Genomic DNA, 4,840 nt, shown 5'->3' on the forward strand with positions numbered 1-4,840 from the left:
TTTTGAAAAAGAGTAAAGTTGGACAACTTACATTACTTGATTTCAAGACTTACTCTGAGCTATAGTAATCAAGCCAGTGCAGTAATAGCAAAAGGAGAAAGGTGTTATATCAGAGGAGTGGAATAGAATCCAGAAATAGGCACACATATATATGGATTAATTGATCCTTTTCAAAGTTGAAAAGGTAATTCAGTGCAGAAAGGATAGTTTTTTTCAGCAGACGCGGTCAGAACAATTGGATAGCCATGTACAAATACGAACCGTGATCCGTATCTTACTCCATATATAAAAAATTTACTCATGGTCACTTGGGCAGCACATACACCAAAATTGGAACGATACAGAGAAGATTAGCATGGCCCCTGTGCAAGGATGACATGCAGATTTGTGAAGCTTCCATATTTTTTACAAATAATCCAGCGAAGAAATGGGCAGAAGACATGAATAGACACTTCTCCAAAGAAGACATCCAGATGGCCAACAGGCACATGAGAAGATGCTCAACATCGCTCTTCATCGGGGAAATACAAGTCAAAACCACACTCAGATATCACCTCACGCCGGTCAGAGTGGCTAAAATGAACAAATCAGGAGACTATAGATGCTGGCGAGGATGTGGAGAAACGGGAACCCCCTTGCGCTGTTGGTGGGAAAGCAAACTGGTGCAGCTGCTCTGGAAAACAGTGCGGAGGTTCCTCAAAAAATTAAAAATAGATCTATCCTATGACCCAGCAATAGCACTGCTAGGAATTGACCCAAGGGATACAGGAGTGCTGATGCGTAGGGGCACTTGTACCCCAATGTTCATAGCAGCACTTTCAACAATAGCCAAATTATGGAAAGAGCTTAAATGTCCATCAACCTGATGAATGGATAAAGAAATTGTGGTTTATACACACAAAGGAATACTACTTGGCAATGAGAAAGAATGAAATATGGCCTTTTGAAGCAACGTGGATGGGACTGGAGAGTGTTATGCTAAGTGAAATAAGTCATACAGAGAAAGACAGATACCATATGTTTTCACTCTTATGTGGATCCTGAGAAACTTAACAGGAACCCATGGGGGAGGGGAAGGGGGAAAAAAAGTTACAGAGAGGGAAGGAGGCAAACCATAAGAGACTCTTAAAAACTGAGAAATAAACTGAGGGTTGATGAGGGGTGGGGGAGAGGGGAAAGTGGGTGACGGGCATTGAGGAGGACACCTGTTGGGATGAGCCCTGGGTGTTGTATGGAAACCAATTTGACAATACATTTCATATTAAAAAAATTTACTCAAAACAGATCATAGACTCCATGTGAAATCTAAAACTGTAAAAGTTCTAGAAGGAAGCAAAGGAGAAAAATCTTGGTTCTGCGGTGTCTTTATGTCCCCTCCAGAAATGAGGGAGATTTTAGTCTATTTGTATCGTCTCCTGAAATTTGCTGGATGTCGGATCCACAGGTAGAAGGAAATGGTGTTTCTGGGGGGACCTTGTGACTGTGGGAACCCTGTGGTCTAAAATAGTTCCAGAGTGCTTCAGCTTTTATAACCCAGCTGCGGCAGGTGTAATATAGCCATTGATTTGGCACAGTGGAGAACATCATATATTCTCTAGCTTTTCCCATTTGTGCAAATGGCCCTACTGGGCCTAAACAGCCATTTGGATGGAGCCAGCCTACTTTTTGTCCTGTGAGTGAGAGGGAAGAGCTCCTCTTGCCCAATGATGGAAGAAACGTGTGGCGTTCCTCACTCCCTTTCTCGCCGATGATTTGTTTTGCAGCCTCTCCCCTGGTAGCGCCCTGCAGCATCTGTTCCTTTTCTTTGCTGTGTATATGTCTCCTTTTTATCTTGGCAGACAAGGCAATTTCTTTGAAATAAAGGCCCCTTCTCTGTAGCAAGTGACCTTGAGACATTCGGCGCTATCATTTCCCAGCTGTATTAGTGACTCCAAATTCAATTTCAAGGTTCTTGAAAGCTTTCCCTTGTCCACCTTGTGCTCACTTGCCTTCGTTTAAGTGTCCTCCAAGGCAATTGCTTTGGGATCCTTGTATCCATTTTAGCATGTGTCTAACTTAGCCAAAGAGAATGGCAGCAAGCGTGGCTTCAATGCCTGGGGCCTGGCAGCGATCAGGGCATCACAGTTGGGGCCTCTGTCATGTCTTTGGATGCTGTGAATAGCCAGTAATGAGAAAAGAGGGAAATGTCAGGCTAGGACCTCAGGGTCCAGATCATGCAAATCACTTAACAATATATAGTTGAGACTCAATTACTCACAGTATATGGGACTATGAGTGCTTTTCCAACAGTCAACTTGAATAATAAGCAATTATAAGCATATTTTAAAATGCAGATGCTTGCTTCTGATTGATGGGTGGGATGGTGTACATGGTGAGGCCATTGAAACATGCTATTTATGGTTGTCATCAATTATGTTGGTGTTCGTCAAGGAACAGCCTCCTGAAACCTAGCTTCCTCATTTGTAAAATTTATGTCTAAGGCATTTTTCAAATCAGGCCTGCTAGGCCACCTGCTTAGTGAGTATTCAGAAATCTATTTGATTCAGTTGTCCATGATTTCTCATCTTTTGTCCCATAAATCCTATCCAAAAACAAAAAAACCAAAAAACCAGAGAAATGTGTTTCATCTCTAGTGCTCACGATCGTTGAGTGGTTTTGGCTGCCTGAGTTGTGAAGGATTCTGAAACTGCACTTGGGATCACCTAGGCACAGGATGGAGGTGATCCCAATTATATTCTCACTTCCCATGTCTGGTCCATTTTACTCCTCTCCTCCATCTTTCTCCCTCTTGGTAGAATTCAGATTTCCTGAATGAAAGCTATCCCCCCACCTCCCCTCTGGTAACCAGCAGTCTGCTCTCCAAAGTTAAGAGTCTGTTTCTTGGCTTTCCACTCTCTCTCTTCTTTTTCCTCTTTGCTCCTTTGTTTTGTTTCTTAAATTCCACATATGAGTGACATCATATGGTATTTGTCTTTCTCTGACTGACCTAAGCAGAATACTCTCTATCTTAGCAGAATACTATCTCCATCCATGTCTTTGCAAATGGAAGGATTTTATTTTTTAGGGCTGAATAATATCCCATTGTGTGTGTGTGTGTGTGTGTGTGTGTGTGTGTGTGTATGCATACATACATACATACATACACCACATCTTCTTTATCCATTCACCAATCAACGGACACTTGGTCTGTTTCCATGATTTGGCTATTGTAAATAATGTTGCTATAAACATCGAGATGCATATTTCCCTTTAAGTTACTGATTTTTTATTCTTTGGGGAAAGGTCTAGTAGTGCAATTGCTGGATTGTAGGGTGGGTCTGTTTTTAACTTTTTGAGGAAACTCCATACCATTTTCCACCGTGGCTGCACCAGTTTGCATTCCCATCAACCGTGCAGGAGGGTTCCTCTTTCACCACATCCTCGCCAACACCTGTTGCTTCTCGTGTTTTTGACTTTAGCCACTCTGACAGGTGTGAAGGGATACCTTATTGTGGTTTTGATTTGCATTTCCCTGACGATGAGTGATACTGAGCATCTTTTCACGTGTCTATCGGCCATCTCTGTCTTCTTTGGAAAAAGTCTGTTCATTTCGTCTGTTAGAGGGGAGGGTTTCGGTATTCCCTAGACAAATACACAGAGTGAGTGTTGGGAGGATGAAGGTGGAATGGAGCAGTGAGTCCTAAGGCATCCCAGACTGGTATAGGCTTGGCCCTACACTTCTCCGTCCCTTTGCCTTCCAGGGTTTATTCTATCCCATTCTAGTAGCTCGGCTAGAAAGGGTGGGGAAGAGACCTATTTCCATATGTCAAGATACCTCAGGGTTCTGGGTAAGTTCCTAAACTTTCCTTTAAATATGGAGATGATTAAAAAAATAAGGCAGACCCCATTATGAGGTTCTTCAAAGAGTCTTGTGAAACATTGATATGTGTCATGAGAAAGTATCTATATGTATTTTCACGCCTAAATAAGCAATCCCCTTTAGCTGTGGCTCCAGTCCTGAAATTAAGCAAAGTGCAGAGCAGACGGTCAATAAATGCCACTGAATGGATGCAATTATTCAATATTGGTGATATTTTTAAATGTTATTTTCTTAGAGTCATAGAATTTCAGAAATTCAAGAGGGCTTAGGGTTTATCCCGCCCAGAGCCTTTATTTTTAAGTAAAAAAACTCAGAGAGCGAATCTTGTTTGTAGGTCTTGATAGCATAACACGAATTTACTGTTGACTCCGAACAACACGAGGGTTTAGGGGTGCCAATACCATGTGCGATCAAAAATCCATAAAAATGACTGCTTGAAGGGATATCCTAAGTATAACAATCCTATCACTTCAATATATTTGGTATATAAAAGTCAGAAGCACTGGAATGAAGGCATTAGTGAGTTATTTTTGTTTAAACTCTCTGCATTTTCCCCAGAGATTCTGCCTTCTGTCAAGATTAAGTTGCCCAGGCCTTAATATTTGTTGTGAAATAAATGGCTTTGATCTCGCAGATGCCATGGAGACAGAGGGTGGAAGAGCCCCATTACTCAGGAAGAAAACAAATTTCATGGGCTGTAGGCATACATTCTGCATGTCAAGCCAGATACAGTAGTCATTCTCAAAACAGAAATGAAGGACCTGCAGAGAAATGGCTTCCCTAAGAGGCAGTTCATCACAGAAAGCATGACAGATCGACCTCCACATGGTCAAACTGGGCTTTACTGATTCGAGGCCAATCTGTCCGGGGAACAGTTAGACGTTCATGTGTACCACCAACTTTCTTCTTAGACACATTTCTGTGTGTCAACGAGACACAGCTATCTAAGGCCAGAACCAGATTTTTCCTTTCCCCCCAGCC

At 42.1% G+C, this 4,840-nt stretch overlaps 1 non-coding gene across 1 annotated transcript; it reads left to right on the forward strand.

Annotated features, from left to right (window-relative positions):
• Window positions 1-300: 300 nt before the first annotated feature.
• LOC124516710 (U6 spliceosomal RNA) lies at window positions 301-407 on the forward strand. Its single transcript, XR_006963119.1, has one exon. It is a non-coding gene; the product is annotated as a U6 spliceosomal RNA (small nuclear RNA).
• The last annotated feature ends 4,433 nt before the right edge of the window (window positions 408-4,840 follow it).

This window comes from Lynx rufus, unplaced genomic scaffold (genome assembly GCF_022079265.1).
Source record: "Lynx rufus isolate CCGP_SWC_20201006 ecotype Redwood Valley unplaced genomic scaffold, mLynRuf1.p SCAF_2, whole genome shotgun sequence".
Classification (NCBI taxonomy): domain Eukaryota; kingdom Metazoa; phylum Chordata; class Mammalia; order Carnivora; family Felidae; genus Lynx; species Lynx rufus.